This window comes from Chrysemys picta, chromosome 7 (assembly GCF_011386835.1).
Source record: "Chrysemys picta bellii isolate R12L10 chromosome 7, ASM1138683v2, whole genome shotgun sequence".
Lineage (NCBI taxonomy): Eukaryota > Metazoa > Chordata > Testudines > Emydidae > Chrysemys > Chrysemys picta.
In genome coordinates, this window is record NC_088797.1 from 3,289,342 (window position 1) to 3,308,270 (window position 18,929).

General features: G+C 41.1%; 1 protein-coding gene across 10 annotated transcripts in view; it reads right to left on the reverse strand.

Moving 5' to 3' along the window:
• The window catches only part of FHIT (fragile histidine triad diadenosine triphosphatase), a 1,007,374-nt gene that overhangs the window by 714,306 nt on the left and 274,139 nt on the right, over positions 1-18,929 (reverse strand). The window contains exon 1 of one of the 10 annotated variants that reach the window (XM_024100119.3): positions 6,565-6,922. The exons of the other annotated variants lie outside the window; for them this stretch is intronic. The gene's annotated coding sequence lies outside the window, so the exon portion shown is untranslated. Of the gene's footprint in view, positions 1-6,564; positions 6,923-18,929 lie in introns of those variants that run through there. 10 annotated transcript variants of the gene reach the window in all.

Below are 18,929 nucleotides of genomic sequence, written 5' to 3' on the forward strand. Positions count from 1 at the left end.
TTAATCCCTGGTGTAATTTCACTTACTGCAATGGTCTGAAGGCAAGTAAGAATTTCGCCCATTGGTGGAGTTTACGTACATTATGTCAGTAACACTGAACCCAATGTTTAATGTCCTGTTAATTAAAGACGCAGGCCCGCCAAACTAGTCAAGAAGAAAAACCTTTTAGAAATGGTGGCCCCTATGCTGTTCATTGTTGCATGCCTGAAGCCAGCTCGCTCCCAGTACACAGGAGAGTAAACTATAAAAGATAAATGTTTCTCTTTATGCAATGGGAGCAATGAGTAATAAAATCATATCAATTATTCACAGTGCTTCCCAGCAGCTTCGAATTTCAAGACCAAAAAAACCTGATAAATAGGTTGGTAGATGAGCTTCAACCGAGGAGTAAGTATTCTGTGGTGAAATGCAAGTAACCCTGAAGGACTAGAGATTGGGATGCTGGTACGAAGTTCTCCCCTACCCCCAACATTCTTACTAATACAGCCCCTTTGCCAAAGCATAGGTTACAGTTCTGACAGTAACATTCGACACCACTGAATAGCTAATACTCTGAGTCTTCCTTCTAAGAAGCATTGGGAATGCTGTCGAAACCACGATTGGCCCCTGGCCTCTCTAGTTTGAAGTGTACTTACCACACCGGTGGTTGAGTACTTGAGCAAGAGTAGATCCACAAGCACTGTCCCTTCTCTCTCTTTAACTGCATTTGAAAGGTACTAATCCTGTGTTTATCTTATCTCTAATTAAATGAAGTTTTAAAGATGCAAAAAACAAATCTTGCTTATTTGTTTACTATCCGATTAAACTGAAAACCCCTTTATCGTTCCGATCTTATTTTCTAGCCTAGGAAATGGTAGTGAAAGAAATATGGCAAGTAGAAGCAGAGACAAATGCATTTCAAAATGTTTAATGAGACCCATGAGATAGTAAATATCTTCTGACCAATGAAGTAAACCTTTTACAGGAATGTAGTTTAACATTTTATTCTGAAGGATAAATCTAATCCTTGACACACACAAAAATGAAATGCAAACATTAAATGACTTTCTTTCATGCTGTTTCTTCGGTTAGGTTGCCCACCAACCATGTGCTCTACGGACAGTTGGCACAGATCCAGGAAAGTAACACCCATTTAGCTCTGTGAACGTATGGTGAACAGTCTTTCATTGCACCGTGCCACACGACACAGTAGCCTGAAAGAGTAACAAAAAGGAAGAAAAAACAGAAGGTGCTAAAACAACTGACTGTGTAATAAGTCATTACTCACACATATCTGAGTAAAAGGTTAGTTGCGTTTCAATCATTTATTTTTGTATATATTTCTGAAATTCCCATCACTTAAACAGCATTATCTAAATTAAAGAACATCAACAGCCCTTCCCAAGAAGGAGCCAGCTCTCCTCCAGTCCTTCATGCTCTGAACTTTTGACTTGCATACAAGTAGTTAGAACTAGGAAGGTTTACCCCAAGACCAAACTGCCAGAGCTATTCCAAAGCTTGAATATTATGGAAATGCCTACCAGGGGAGAGGAGCCCTTCATCGCAGTACAAAGGCTCCAGAATTTGGGCTCAACCTGAGTTCTGAATTCCAGAGCTGATGGCCCTCCAGGGAGAATGTTTTGCTTTTTCACAGCCGAGTTATTATCAGAGCTATACAACACTAACTAGCAACAGCCAACTTCAGTACACGCAGGGCCTGACCTAAAGCCAAATGATGTAAATGGAAGGCCCCCAACAGGTATTGGATCAGACGTATAATTTTCCAGAAATGAGGATCATTTGGATCATCTATACACACAAATGTAACAGCGCTATGTTTAAAAGACTCCACCTACTAACACCAAAGTCTCCTTTCCCTCTAGTTATTTCCTTCTGGTTGTCAGATCCAGGCTGCATGTGCATTCTTGTTTTATGACTAATGTACAAATGGGCACTGGTTGGTACATTTATATAAATAAAGAGGTAGTTTAGTGAGGCAGAATGGCCTCCCTCCGAGCCCGAGTGGGAGGGAACACTCTCTACCCCCTGCTGGATGGAGCAAGGCCAGGCCTGCCCCTTGCACCAGAAGCTGAGAGGCAGAACAGTTTTCCAACCGGTTATGCACCCCACCTTATAGTGGCTTCATCTAGGTTATATTTCCCTCGTTTATGAGAAGGTCATGCGAAAGCCTTACTAAAATTAAGATATACCACATCTGCTGCTTCCACTCTATCCACCAGGCTTTTTACCCTGTCATAGAAAGATATTAGGTTGGCTTGACATGATTTGTTCTTGACAAATTCATGCTGACTGCTACTTATCACGTTATCTTCTAGGTGTTTGCAAATGGATTGCTTAATTATTTGCTCCATTATCTTTCCGAATATTGAAGTTTCACTGACTAGTCTGTAATTCCCTGGGGTGTCCTTATTTCCCTTTTTTATAGATGGGCACTATATTTACCCCTTTCCAGTCCTCTGGAATCTCTCCCATTTTCCACGACTTTTAGAAAATAATCGCTAATGGCACAGATATCTCTTCAGTCTCCTCCTTCAGTATTCTAGGATGTATTTCATCAGGGCCTGGCAACTTGAAGACATCTAACTTGTCTAAGTAATTTTTAACTTGTTCTTTCCCTATTTTAGCCTCTGATCCTACCTCATTTTCACTGGCATTCACTATGTTAGATGTCCAATCACTACTAACCTTTTTGGTAAACTGTAATACTAAACTATATCTACCAAAAAGTCCAAAAGAATGAAGAACTGCCAACAGTGTTTGACTTTATTAAAAACAACAACAACAACAAGGCACGCACAGTGTATTGAGAATGTTTAGTTTATAGAATTCTGAGAAGTTATGAAAACAACTCCAAGCCATTTTAAAGATTTCAAAATACATATTTGCTCTGTATTCTGTTCAGGCAGCTGTCACAGTGCGGTAAGATTATTTATGACAGCACAAAGAGATGCAAGACCCATAGGACTTTTCGGCCTTAAGAAGGCAAAAAACAAATCCATTTGGAATTAGTTGATTTTTCTGGCCCTGAAGGACCTTCTTATTAGAATAGGCTTACACAAAAAATGTCATCCACAACCATTCACCTCTGCTCCCCATGACTTACAGACAGCGACACAAAATAATGCACCTGCCAGAAATCATAAAGACTTTAGGAAAGAAAGATAAAGCATTTCTTTACTGTGTTTTTTATTAAGTTCGGAGGAGGGGGGAAGAGAAGGACGGCTATCACAATATTATGAACCTTTAAACAAAGCCAAAAAGACGTGTGGACAATCAGACCTTTCCAGTAGGACACCGATTTCCAGAAATAGATGCAACAAGACCTTTGGCATCGATGAGTTAGTATCATGAATTGCAAGCAACATTCTTTGATAGACTTCAGACTGCAAGCGTCTATGTTTAGAAGCTAATTTACACTCGAATCTGGAATTTAATCATCTCTCCTCATGCATTCTGAGAATATCTGAAGTAAAGTCTTTGTCCTAAATTAACTTTGAAATTTTGCTATGCAAAGTAATATAATAATATCGAGTCAGATATGCCGATCTTACCTTGAAGGAAATTAATTGCTTGATTCTTCCTGTTAACTTTATCCTGATATGGATAGAATTTCCCTAGGCAGTACTGGATTGTGTGACGTCTAAAGCAGCTCTGACAAGCTTGGATGTAGATAAAAACTCTGAGAATCACCAGTAGGTAAAAAATATCATTTATTTTCATCTTATGTACTTCCAAGTATTTGTCAAGAGGTTACTTTTTATTCTTTTAAGATCTGATTTCAGTGGGCTTTGGATTGGATTTTTCAAGACGCCTAAATGATTTAGGAGCACATATCCTTGGTGCTTTTGAAAACCCATCCTGTGTAATTATTTAATAGTTTTCCATTTCAAATGAGTTTTGGAGATTCAGGAAAGGCTGGACACTTAGGAGAAATAAAGAGAGGGGACATACTTCTTATTCATTTCTCCTTTAAGAAGTAATTCTGCAATCAGTTACTAGGAAAAGAAAAGGTCATAATCAGTGAGAGAGTTCCTTAAGAGAAACCCATCTATTATCAATCAACCCCCATGACAGCTCTTATCAGAAGGTAGATTTGCTTTCTACATCAGGAAGAATAAAAGTTAAGTACTAGTATGATGTAGTGGGTTTATTCTTGCTGAATGTTTATTTGAAGAGAAAGGAAGGTTACTTACCTTTATAGTAACTGGAGTTCTTAGAAATGCATGGTCCCTATGACTATTCATTATGGGTCAACCAAAACTTTCTCAGCCACCAAGGCACCACTAGAATTACTGTCAATGTCTTGTTTCATCTTGTTGAAGACCCAAGGTAAGAAGGGGATGGGGGGGGGGGGGGAGCACACATTAGTGGCTCTGACCACTGCACCAGGAATAGATCCACTCTGGAATTATGCCCTCGAGCTGCACAGGAGCAGTAGACTGAACACTTCTTCTTTACCTATGGTGCAAAGAGCTCCCATGACAGGAAGCCCCTCTGCACCACCAAGTTGTGGAGTTCTCACTCATGGTCTCTGTGGAATGGTCTGCTGAAGCTGCCCACTAAGGCATATACTATCTCTGGAAGGTGCACTGCCAAATGGGTTCACTGGTGTTGTATGCACCAATTCTAATTTGATTGCCTTCATGCAAAGAAGGGTGGACCTCGCTCCCCACTGCTTTCTACATAGTATACAGTAGTCCTGTTGTCTGATGTGACCTGAACATATACGCTACATATGAATGGTAGAAACTTCTTGCAAGCTTCCTGTACTGCTCAAAGTTCAAGGAGGCTGAAATGTACTCTGGATTCTTGATGGGTCCAAGAGCCCTGAGTCACATGGTTCTCCAGGTATGCTTCTCAGTCCAGTAGAAAGGAGCCTGTAATTAGCTTCTTTGTGGGTTGAAGGGAAATGAAGGATATCCCTACACACACAGCTTCCCTGTTTCTACAGGTAGAGCCATTGCTACCATTCAGTGGTAAGAGAGCTGGTAGTCAGGACCGGTGAATAATACACTGCTGGTGTAGGTAACAACACTACGACTGGTTGACAGAGCAGTGCGTAGTGCAACAACAGGTATGCACCTCTCCAGTCATCGGTTCCAAGAGTATCAGCAACTCCAGGTCAGCATAAACCGCTAGGTCCTCAAGGATGGTATAAAGTCTAGAAAATGGTGAGAGAGAAGGACTTCTGCCCATAGGAGAGCAGATGGTGCAGGCTTGAGTTGGGTAAGAGTTGGTACCATCAAGATCTTCTTCTTGTGGAACGGTGCCACCAGTGCAGTCAGTGATCGCTCCTTCCTCTCCATCACAGGTGCTGGTGTCAGGCCTGCCCCTTGTGGAGGCAATAGCTTTCACATGTACTAGACATGCCCTTGGCTCTTGATACCAACAGTGCAGACCCCAGGTCCCACTACATTCCACATTTGGGATACGGAGGACTATTTTGAATTACTTTGGACTACAGGCCCAGTTTCAGGGGAGAGCTGGCAAGAGCCCTCAGAAAGCCTACATGGTGCTCCCAAGAGTCTCCAAAGAGGGGGAGCAGAAGGAGGGCCACTCTGGAAACCTTTGGCCACAAGGGGGCAACTACCAAATAGCAACTCTGCTACACTACCTGATAAGTTACTGTACCACACGTTGAAGCAGAGCTTTTGCTAAATACTATTAGAGGCTATCAGTATTTCTGATTAAAAAGTAAGACAAAAAAACCTAGGCTAAATACAAAGAACTCCAGTTTTATTTACAAGGTATTCACATGAAAATTTTCTAAAAAAATAATAATTTAAAAAGTGATTCTTTTATATATATATAAAATCTGCTCTTGGGTGCTTAAAAGACACCTCACAAGTCTGGTTTATGAGTCTTCCCCTCCCTATATTACTCCCTTATATCTATAGCCAGCTCTCTATGGAGTGAAACTTTTGCACTTTCCACTCTTCACAGATGCTGAAAACTAATGAGCAAAACTAAGCTTCAATATTTAATTCCAGTATTTCTCATTCCTGTCAGTGCAAAGTCTGGCAGTAAATAAAGGGAACTAGATGTATCAAGTTCTTGTCTGCTCAATGAAATATCAGTAACACCTAAATATAAAGAAAAAATGCCTGATTTTTTTACTATATATGCCAGAAATTAAGAATTATCCAGCTACACCAAGATACTACTCCTTTGTCAAATGAAACTGTGAAAGAGGGGGAAAAAATCTATATATTTTGATAAAAAAAAAATCCTGTCTGACTGCCAACCTGTTCCAATCACTTATCTTTTGGCATTTGTATTTATAGCAATCCTGTATTCCATAGTATTCAGGATTATGGATATGACTTGAAAACGGTACACTGGGAATTTTCATGCACAACTAAGATTACAGAATGCTTTATATATTGCTTTTCCATTTGCTAACCAACATTATAGCAATTTATCTTATTACTACCTATCAAGTTTCCCACATATTGACAGTAATGTTGAAAATTCCTCCCCCATGACCTTTAGAACAAAAACTTTTGAGTTTTCATTTAATCTGGAACGAAAGGAACCATTATAGCTTGGGACATATTCACCTACCTGAATCATTTACAGAGAGCATGCTAGTTAACTGTCTTCAGTTCCAGGAGAAAAAGAGTACTAACTGCTCTGAGAGAGAGAGAAAACCCTGCATCTGCGAAGACCAATGTGATATATATTGTCCTGGCTTAGCTTAAGAAAGGCTGAGATCCAAGAGAGAGAGAAATAGAGGTTCAAAGCTTGGTATAAACAACTTAATTTAAGTTGAGGATCAGAATATTCTACTGAAACTTGTTCTCTAGTCATAACACTGTGATGCATGAGAGGAACAAAAAGTTCAAGGGGAAATTGTCATTCATCCACTTAAGAGCCAGAGACATCAACAGTTTAACCAAGACGACAAATAAGTGCAATTGAAGACAGGATAACCTTTAGCAGCAGTGTGTGGGAGGACCCCGCAGTATCTAGTTGAAACTTACAGTGGAGGGATTTAAGGTCACCCTGTTTCTTTCCTGAGAACAGCAGAAGCATGCATTTAATTAGCTTTAAATAACTCAAAAACATTGGAATCTATTCCCATTAATGTCAGTGCCAAATTGATCCCTGTGACTTTGTTGGTTGTTAGTAATAATAGTAAATAATACTACTTAGCACTTACATAGCTCTTTTCATCCATTAACTAATTAACGTCTAATTTAGTTTGAGAACAAATATATTGCTGTCTTGAGGGGGGAGAAAAAATCAGACGTCTAATGCAAAGCAAACATTTACAGATTTAGCTAGATATTAAAATGTTTTGAAGGTATTTCCTAGGAGACTTTACTAAAAACAAAGAGAAAAGTTTGAAGGAACACTAACTGTAAAAAGGAAAGGAGTCCAAGTCATAGGAAATGTTAATATCAGTTTTCAAAACAAATACTATGGGTAACAGGTGCCAAAAATTCAAATATATGTAAATTATTGTGACATGGGATTCTTTTTAATTTGTATTCTTACAACTCATAGAAAGTGAAAAATTAATCAGAAATAATATTTCCAAAATGGATTCGTCTCCAGCAATCGCTCCTGTATGTGAAAATTTTGCTTCATAGGTATAACAACAAAAATGATTAATGACCCTTGACATTAGAATTTAAAATGCCCTTCATGCAAATACACTGGTTCCTAGATTCTTTTGTAATACAATAGCAAGCAGGAATTAGAATTGCAAAAAAGCAAAAAGGAGCTACATGGAAACTACACAATGAAGTAGTTTCATTGTGATACTGAGAGAGGAATATGAAATGAATACAAGATAACACTGATATGAGAGTCTAGCCAGCCTTTCCCCCTAAAACTATCCATTCATTTAGATTGCTCTTCATTGCAAAAAAGATCAAATTATATGATTTGATCTGCTCAACCAGAGCTTTTACATAGTAGAAAACAGTGATTAATTTTACACAAAAAAAGGAAAAGTTTATTCTTAAAGGGACAGGATCCATTCAAATTTGACCCATAGTTTTTATATATTTAAAAAAAAATAGCTTTTACAAAAGCTATGAGCTATAGAAATATTTCCATGTTTTAAAAAAATCCCATGTACAACGAGGTTGTCTATTGCTGCACTGTGCTAGCTCATGACAACCTGAAAGCAAATGTGACTTGTGTATTTCATTCTCCAAACTACAAGAGACATAAAAAAAACCCAGTAAGACTGTGGGGAAAAAATAGAGTTTAAACTTTATTTCAGAATCATCTGTTAGACTGTTAAGAATTCGAAGTATCATTGACCTAGAGACCCTGTCAGAGATCAGGCACCTTTGGGCTGGGCATTGCACAGGGAGCAGGAGACAGTCCCTGTGCCAGACAGCACACACTCTAAGGTCTCAGTGGGAATTACAAGTTCATGTTTTAAGTCAATCAGGAACTTAAGGGGTTTGCTGGATCAGAGCCTACATTAAAACACTGGAATTTTAACCCATTCTCCTTTTACACATTTGGAGATCTCTATACAAACGGTTCATCTTCAAAAGAAGAAAAACTACTTAAAACATAGGGAGATAAATCCATCTCTCAGATCCGAGCATTTGAAGTTGGTTGACATAATATACGGTACCACTGCACATTACGCACAAAGCAGCTAAAAGGTTTGCTTTCTGAAAAATATAAAGTAGCTGAAGCTAAAGGGAGACTTTTAGGTACATTTTTATAGTTTTAATTTATTTTGTTTACTGTCTAGTGCTCACAATATCCTCTTAGATAGTTGAGCACAAAATGCCTTTCCTGCCAATTTGCTCCTTTTCCATTTATCAGACATTGATTTCTTTTACCTCCTTTATTTCTAATGGAGCACAAACCAGCATGGTTCTCATCCAACTAATTGCTTGTGTCCCCAGCATTATCAGTGACGTCAACCCAGCTCTGAGAATAGCTCTGTTAACTTGCACTTTCCGTGCTGTAGCAGACCCATCCTACAGAGCCTCCATGAACAATGCAGACGGCGCCACTTTAATTTCAAGGAAACAAGGTGGAGGATGTTTGTGTTTTTTTAAATGAAGATTTTCTGTGCAGGATACAGCAGAACTATATGGAGAAGGGGGGGAAAGTGGTCAGTTAGCTAAACCATGGCTGCCTGGTGCTCTGCATCAGCCTAGTGCAGCCCGAGGACTGCTCTAACTTGTGCCATACCCAGACTGCATCATGTCTAACTCTCTCCACCAACACTTCCCCCGAACCTGCAGCTAGGGCCACTGAGAGCGGGTTCAGGCCCCCCAGCAAGGGTGGACAAGCTAAACAGGGCCAACGAGACGAGGGGGGAAGCCAGGCCAGGCCCCGGACCCCCTTCTGGTCCGCCGGGCGCCGCGGGCCCCCCAGCAAGGGCAGACCGACTAAACAGGGCCAATGAGAGGACGGAGAAGCCGGGCCCCGGGCACCCTTCCGGACCGCCGGGCCCCGTAATTTGTACCGGCTTCCCCCTTCCCCCCTCATCGGCCCTGCCTGCAGCATGCACCTGCAGGAAGGCTAGCACATAAGCTGGCTCGGTTAGCTCCAGGCCCATTGGAGATTCCCTCATGTTGAGGGGACACTCCAGCTGAAAACTCCCGGCTGAATTCGGTCCCCTTTGTGCTGTAGGCACGGTGCCAGGCAGACAGAATGGGGGCACTGGAAACATCCCCTCTGCAACATGGCGAGAGGGGACTTTACTGCTTGTCCAATCGCCACCCCCTTGGGACAGATTTCTGCTCAGACCCAGGAGCAGCACACCCTTGAGCGTAGCTGTCCCTCAGCCTTGACCCCAAGAACCCATCTTCAATGGGTGGTAGCAATGGGGCCTCACCTGTATCTGGGACGGCAGGTATAATAGCAGCTGAGCCCCTGCGATGCCTCTCCTCCTGAGATCCGGCCCCCAGCGTGGGATTACACTCTGCATGATGCAGTGAAGGAAGCATGTGGCCCAGTAACATTCAACATTATGGATGAGGTGGAAAGTGAATAAAAAATTATTTATAAATTACAAAAACCACCCAGCCAACACCTTAAGTTGCTTTGCTAGCCTGTCCTTTCAATTCTCCCTCAGAGGTACAGATGGAGTTAAGGGGCCTGACTCTCACCCTTCACACTGTTCTGGCAGGAGCAACTGTAATGGAATTTAAACCCAATTGAAATCCTCTTTGCACAGCCAGAACGGAGAAGAGGCGCCTTTGGGAAATAATGAAATGTTTAATTAAAGGGATATAGTTGGGAATTACAAATATTTGTTATGCTTTATTCCAACACCAACAAAAAGAGAAACAAACTGCTCTGAAGCAATGGGGAGGGGAAGAAAGATGTGCCCCCAGGCTGAGATTACACAGATACCAAGTTTTAGCCCAAAGCAAACTACAAAGCTAAGATATAAATCCTCATAAAAGAGACGGATAATGGAAACAACACATGACCCTTAAACTTTAGCATCAGACATGGAACTATATATTGTTTAAGACAACTCTAAGCAATCTGCGCAGTGTTTGCCTCTGTGGGTCCTGCCTATTGTAGAGGTGGAGATATGCTTTTTCCCTTACATAGCAGGACAATGTGAACTCAAGTTCAAAGACAGACCAGAGCCATGGGAAGGGACTTCCTGGAAAACTGTAAAAGGGGCTCCTTGTCAAAAAACACAGAGTGAGCTACAGTCAAACAAACCTGTGAGGGGAAAACATCAAAAGATATAAAGTTTGTAAGATGTTGCTTGTAAATGGGAAAAAAAACAGGAAATCTTTAAATGGCTTTGTCAAATAATTCTGTAAGGCAAGATTAGGAGTCACAGAACATTGGTCATCTGCTAATCAAAGGCCTTCAAAATGTCTCTTGGCTTCCAAGTTGTGGTCTAGAGTGTGGGGGCTGGGGGGGTTGTACAAAAGTAAGTTTCAACAGAGCTAAATAATAGCAGAGTCAATAAATAAATTAATGGAGATATCCCATCTCCTAGAACTTGAAGGGACCTTGGGTCATTGAGTCCAGCCCCCTGCCTTCACTAGCAGGACCAAGTACTGATTTCGCCCCAGATCCCCAAGTGGCCCCCTCAAGGATTGAACTCACAACCCTGGGTTTAGCAGGCCAACGCTCAAACCACTGAGCTATTCCTCCCCTCTAGTGAAGACTCTCTATCTGAGGATTAAAGCTGAGGAAAAACAGAAAAAAACTGCCAAGCAGAGACACCACCAGTATTTTACTTTAGTGAGGGAAACAAGGGCAGAGAGGCTTTTCAAACAGGATGATTCTGACTTAAATTGGCAAAGTTTTCATATGCAAGTATTTCTTTTTTGGTGCAGCTTTATTTTACTGAACATTTGGCATGCATCGTGAACAAAGCAGAGTCTACCATCCGTAAATGAGACTACTTTGCAATCTGCGTTGAGTCTAGAGGTATCAGTTAACAGGGGAGGGGGTAAAGACCAATAACTTGTAATAAAGCCGAAAGATCATGAGGCTGGGTCTTCAAACATTATGCCTGGCCTATAACCAGAAATATGGTATTTTCAGCAAAATCTTTTCAGGACTGGGCTTGGAAGCCCTTAGGAACGGACTACAGCAATCACAATAAAGGGATGAATTCTCCTCTCTGTTATAGATGTGTGTTAAGGGGGTGCTGTTAGCTCCCTTACGCACTGGCTTCCTCAGGAATGGCTCTGATCCCTGCCTGAAGATAGTCATGGGTAAGGACCAGGAAAGCTCTGTCCTACCACTGGAGTTAAGAGGAGCAAACTGACTGAGGAGCCTGCTATATCCATAGAGGGCTCCCCTGTGCAGGATCAGTTCTCCACTGGCCATTTTTGACATGTTTCCGTTCACTTGTGGCCACTAATGCGGACGCAGTGAAACTGGTGAGCCTGGCCCCACGGTTGTGATTCTCCAAAGGAGAATAAGTGAGTTAGGTGCCCAGCTCCCAAGAGCAGTCTCATTCCAATGGGAATAGCTCCCTTAAAAATTCCAGTCTAAAAAGCTACAATTCTGCCTAGGCAGGTATGTAATTTGGCTCAGAAAGAGGAAGTAATATGGCTAAATTAATTACTTCTGTAAGAACTGTAATAACCACCACACTATATCCTAGTGCCCACAAAAAGGGCAGATATTAGAGTGCGAGAATCTTAATTCTGAATGTCCTGACTCCTGTGGGTTTAAGACAGAAGTTGAAGTCAGTGGAGCTATGTCAGTTTACACCAGCTGAGGATCGAGCCCTGTCAAAGTCTCCCATTTCTGAGTAAGACAATCAATAAACTGGCACAGGTCCTCTTCCAAAGACGCTTTCGCACCAACAATATACTTGAAATCTCTCAGTCAGGGTCCAGTCCTGGTATTGGAACAGAAGGCATTGGCAGAGTTGATGGATGACCTCCTGCTATCCATAGATTCAGGCAGGATGCCTACACAGCCTCCAGGATCTGTCTGTGGCATTTGATACTGTTTGCCATGTCATACTACTGTCTCTTCTCTGAGAAATAGGAGAGGTTGGCCAGAATGTTCTGAAATGTCTCCAGTCTTTAATTTCAGGAGCTCTCAGAGTGTGGTGATGGGCAACTACTCCTCTACTTACTAAATGATCAGAAAAAATGGTGAACATGTCAATGGTGACTATGTGCGAAGGCATCACAGTACTAAGTAGTGTAATTGTGTGTGCGACCTCCCATAACTTCCTAAGTAAAATATGCATTTCTTACTATATTTGCATATCACCAGGGCAATAAGGCATGGCACCAACGACACAAAGTGTGGATGTTACAGCAGGGGTAACACTAATCTACATATTCTCATTTTTATCTTGCTTTGGAAAGGAACTCAATTTTCCCTCTAACCATGCTCAACTATTTTTAAACATAAGTGCACTGTAAAAGCACATTAAGTTTAATGAACTGGAGCATTTCCCTTTGAAATGCTTTCAGGAATCTGATTGGTGGGCAGTATATGGAGTCTTTTTGTTTATACATTGGCTGCAGCCAATCACTGTATAAAATACCATGGCCACAGTATGGCAAATAGCATGCAGTTCTTCCCTAATCGATGCACTGCTCGGTGTCCCCATGACATAGCAGATCAACAGATCCTAAGTTCAACACCTCCTGTTATCAGAGTAGCAGCCGTGTTAGTCTGTATCCGCAAAAAGAACAGGAGTACTTGTGGCACCTTAGAGACTAACAAATTTATTAGAGCATAAGCTTTCGTGGACTACAGCCCACTTCTTCGGATGCAACCTCCTGTTATGTTACTACTCTTATTTGCTCATTTTTTACCTCGTCCCTTTATTTTTACACCCAATTAAAAAATTTTAGCCTTTCAAAACCTAATATTTCTTTCTGTTACTGCACTAATACGGCTACCAAACTCTCTCCTGGATACATTAATTCATTGATTACCTCCAAGGTGTGTCTACGCTACTGAATAGTGTTAGAGTTTAGTCACTGAGTCCCAGTCACATCACTTTTTTGCTAATACCTTTGTTCCTTTAGCTGAAAGCTAATATTTCTTTTGGTCAACATAAATCTTTTCAGTTGTTTTATTTTTGCTGTCACTCAACCAGGTATTATCTTGCTGCGTCAAGATCTTAATTTATCCATGATATTCCAGGCTTGTTCCTCAGAGCAGTTACCCTCTGAAAGCATTACTATTAATCTTTCTTTTGACCCTCCCAGTTTTTATACCATAAATCTGTCTCCCAGGTGTTAACTTACATAAAGCAATATGTCCTGCTTCATTAAATGCTACGTGCTGGGGCGGTGGCACTACTCACAAACTTCCTTATGCTGCTTGCTATACGGAACTGCAGCCCTTCAGCTGAAGTCATGCTGTGTGGGCCAATGAGTCCAAATCCCCTGCTAGTATTTTCCATAGGTTCAAAGTACACCTCTACCCTGATATAACGTGACCCGATATAACACAAATTCGGATATAATGTGGTAAAGCAGCGCTCCAGGGGGGTGGGGCTGCGCACTCCAGCGGATCAAAGCAAGTTCGATATAACGCGGTTTCACCTATAACACGGTAAGATTTTTTGGCTCCTGAGGACAGCGTTATATCGGGGCAGAGGTGTAGTATTTAATGTGACATCATGCCCGGTCTCACTTTGACTTTTGGGTTCCTGACTGGGAAGAGAGCATTGAGAACACTGTGTGTGTCAGTTGAAAGGAAGCTACGACGTAGGATGGGAACTACGTGTGAAGTGCTAGCCTCTCTTTCCTCGGAGCATGAAGGACACATTGCCATGCTCAGTCTTCCAGGCCCTTCTTCCAGGGTGCCTTTGTATTCATTCTGACAAAACTCCTGATCGGTGCAGGCTGCCTGCACCTAGAGGCCTTTTACTCCACTCCCCTCTCATTACTCCAGAGCTAGTCACCAGATCCAACCTCCCTCCTTCAGCCCCCTTCACCCGAGCGCCCCCTCCCCCCCCCCCGGCCCTTTCAGTGAGTCTACACCAGACCCCTTCCCAGCTGGATCTGATAACTGAGCAGGGCTAGTTCGGCCCAGCCCGCTGGCCCTTAGTGGGACAGTCCACCCTGTTAGGCTGTGTCACTATTAATGATCTAAACCAGAGCAGGTGTTCCATATTTTAGGAATATGTGCCGTACTAAACACTATGGTACTACTTCATGGTACCATGTTAAAGACAGACATTTAGTATATGAAAAGAAATTAATGACTTATGACCATCTATGATGGTCTAAGCTTTCTTTTTTAAAGAATGAGAATATTTGGTTACAACTATGTTACCGGAAATAATGTATATCATGAAATAAGTACAAAAGAATAAGTACAGAAGCTTTCTATTTGCAAAATAAATGCATGAATTGAACAGTTTGTGCACACAATTAAATTAAACAAACACTATACAAACATGCATGTATGCACACACCTACCTTCAAATAACTTTTCCTTTAACTATTTGTCTGTCTATTGATATCCATGTTTTTTGCATTGGCAACCCACACCATGGTATGGTAGGTTAGTTAACAGGGCGCTGATCCGGGGCATATCAGCTTCAATGGAGCTTGGACAATTTACACCAGTTCTGGACCTGCCCCTTTGGCTCTCTTTTGGTTATGGCAGTGGAACATCTGTATTTTAGATCTATCTGATGCACACATTCCCCCCACCATCACCCCGGATTAGTTTTATTTTTTATTATTTGCCAGAACAATTTTTTTTTAAACACAGAGAGTACAAAATGTGAATAGCTATGAGGTAAAATCTGAATACGACCAGACAATGGTAGTATTTAAATAGCTAGCACTAATATACTCTAATTTTTCTCTTTTCCCTTCTTTTTTTCAAGAAACTAAGATTACAAACCTATCTTTCCATGCATCCTTTTATTTGCCATTTAAGCAACCTCAAAGCACATTGGACCCAAGAATCCTTCCTTACTATTCAGAAGAGACTGTTCACATTTAAATCAGTGCTGCTGCTCTCTGTTTCTCTGAATATATATTACAAGAGAAATACCTGAAGGCCAGACCCAAAGTGGATGCTGATTGGGATAGCTCCACTGTAATCAACCGAGCTACACTGATTTACAAAAGCAGAGAATCTGATCTTAAAGCATGTGTCTTGTTTTTATCTTCCTTCCTTCCTAATCCGATGAATTAATGTCACAATGACAAGGATCTCCCAAGCTCTGAAACACCATGCTATGTGAAAAAGAGAATCCTTTTATTTTTCTATTTGAATTTATGTTTCCTATGTCGATGCCACCTTTCTGGCTTGGTAATATTTAAATACCAGCATCCTGAACCTTTCATCAGTAGCTTCAAACCCAGACGAATTTCCAGAACTGTCAATCTCCTGCAATGATGTTCTTGGCTCAAATACAAACAACATTATGGTTGTAAGCATACAGAACTGATTTTTGGCTGTCTTCTCCTCCCCCCCCCCCCCAATCTACTCATTTAATTAAAAGTTTCAGAGTAGCAGCCGTGTTAGTCTGTATCCGCAAAAAGAAGAACAGGAGGACTTGTGGCACCTTAGAGACTAACAAATTTATTAGAGCATAAGCTTTCGTGGACTACAGCCCACTTCTTCGGATGCATATAGAGTGGAACATATATTGAGGAGATATATATACACACACACAGACAGAGAGCATAAACAGGTGGGAGTTGTCTTACCACCTCTGAGAGGCCAATTAATTAAGAGAAAATTAAATGCTGATTTTGCTTCCCATTTGGTCTAAATTAATACTGCTTTGCACAAAACATATTTGCATCACAGCTAAAATATATTTTGAGAAAAATCTATCAATTTCTTATCTAAAAGATGGCTGTGTATGTAGCCAACTAATTTAAAGTCCAGGTCCTTACTGGGGGATTCTTTTGTACACATTCAATTTGATTTCAAAAATAAAATATAGTTGGAAGTTAAAAAAGAAAAAGCAGCAAAGTTAATAATTGTTATTTTTAGCTATTAACACATTAGCAACTTTCGGCTGTGGTAATTCAACATAATCATCACTCCACCTCCCATTGTAACCCGTCAGAGTCAGAAAATAATAAACATTCATCAGGCCAGGTCATTCCTCAGTCTATGAAGTGAGATCTACACTTCCGCAGGTATAGCTCAGGAGTGATTTTGGGTAGGGAAAGAGGAAAGTGGAAGGAAGCATAAACCCGCAGCATGTAATCCACCCTACTTCTGTAATCCCTTGCTCTTTGTAAAGGGAAAATGTTTCCTTTTATGAGAAAAAAAAAGTTATTGCAGTGAACCTTGTCCTATTCGCTTTAATAGGTCTTTTGGTACTACAAGATTCCTGGTGATAATATATAGTTAATTTTTTTTAATCTACACTCTTGGGAGACTATCTGTTAAAAATCAGATTATGTGTCCCTTGAATAATAAATTGTAATCACCGGTAAAACCCTTAATTACTTTTGTTTGTTTAAGGTCTAAAAGAAAGGAGGGGAAAGTGCAACATAAAATAGCCATCAGTTTAAATGGGAGCTGCCTTCACTAGAACACAAGCCAAGATAGTTATAGTGTTAATAATTCAATGTCGGTAGAAAACGGTACTATTATGACTGATTTATACAGACTGAAGGAGGCATATGTTATGCTACAGGTGGATGTGAGGGCACAAGAAACCACTTTACGGTTTTCCCAGAAGTACAGAGTCAAAAAGGTCATCTGTGGTAAAGGATCTTTTGGATTAGTCTTTTAAATCAATGCATGAATTAAAGGCAATTTACATATAAATGGGCTAATACTCTGGCTTTGAAATTAAATGAATTTTTAAAAGACTTAAGAAACAGCAGAAAAGGTCAGTGAGGTATTAAGTGTACATAATGTGATTTTTTTAGAAATTGCTTGTCTTGGAAACTATATGTTTCTGGTTAATAATGTTGGTTTATTAATATTTTGTATTCATAATCAGTTCTGTCCAAAAATATACTGCTAGCTATTAGTAAGCAGATGTAGAGAAGCAATCCCAATGAGAGGAATATCATATCTGAGGAAACAAGGAGATATTCTGACTACCGACATGTTTAAAAATTGACCTTTGTTCACTGTGTTGCTAAACAGTAGCATCAAAGATGCGACTATCACATTGTAACCAAATGGTATCTTAGGTCTGCTTTGACATTTATTTTTGGTTCTGAGGGGGCCATAGGAAAAATCATTGCCGGCATCTAATGGGGCCCAATTGTCTCGTTTACACTCATATAAATCACAAGTGTGTCCATTCACATCTATGGCCCAGACCCTGCCCTGTGATCTGTGTAGGTGTGACAGTACTGTTACAGCAGCCCACCACAGGTCACAACGTAGGATCACGACTACGGAGAAGCAATAACCTAACATGTGAGGGATGACTCATACCCACTGCTTACGGAAAAGCACCAGCATACAAGCAAGGGAATGCTGGAGGGTTGTGGGGGTAGGGGAAGCACAATCATATAGTAAGTTTATTGTGTACGTTTTGGTGTAGGATTTTTTCTTTCAATAGATTTTAAAATTCCTTGAATAAAATAAAGTTTTCCATCATGGACATTTTTTCTCAGCTGTTTCTTTCATTTGCAGAGCAGAAAATGCCTTGATGCTATCCACCTTTTCCACTGGCAGGAATAGCACCCTCAGCAAGTTCGCGGATGACACTAAGCTGGGGGGAGAAGTAGATACGCTGCAGGGGAGGGATAGGGTCTAGAGTGACCTAGAGGATTGGACCAAAAGAAATCTGATGAGATTCAACAAGGACAAGTGCAGAGTCCTGCACTTAGGATGGAAGAATCCCATGCACTGCTACAGGCTGGGAACCAACTGGCTAAGTGGCAGTTCTGCAGACAAGGACCTGGGGATTACAGTGGACGAGAAGCTGGATATGAGTAAATGGTGTGCCCTTGTTGCCAAGAAGGCATATTGGGTTGCATTAGTAGGAGTATTGCCAGCAGGTTGAGGGAAGTGATTATTCCCCTCTATTCAGCACTGGTGAGGCCACACCTGGAGTATTGCATCCAGTTTTGGGCCCCCCACCACAGAAAGGATGTGGACAAATTGGAGAGAGTCCAGGGAAGGGCAACAAAAATGATTAGTGAGCTGGGGCACATGACTTATGAGGAGAGGCTGAGGGAACTGGGCTTATTTAGTCTGCAGAAGAGAAGAGTGAGGGGGGATTTGATAGCAGCCTTCAACTACCTGAAGGTGGGTTCCAAAGAGGATGGAGCTCGGCTGTTTTCAGTGTTGGCAGATGACAGAACAAAGAGCAATGGTTTCAAGTTGCAGTGGGGGAGGTCTAGGTTGGATATTAGGAAAAACTATTTCATTAGGAGGGTGGTGAAGCACAGGAATGGGTTACCTAGGGAGGTGGTGGAATCTCCATCCTTGGAGGTTTTTAAGGACCAGCTTGACAAAGCCCTGGCTGGGATCATTTAGTTGGGGATTGGTCCTACTTTGAGCAGGGGGTTGGACTAGACGACCTCCTGAAG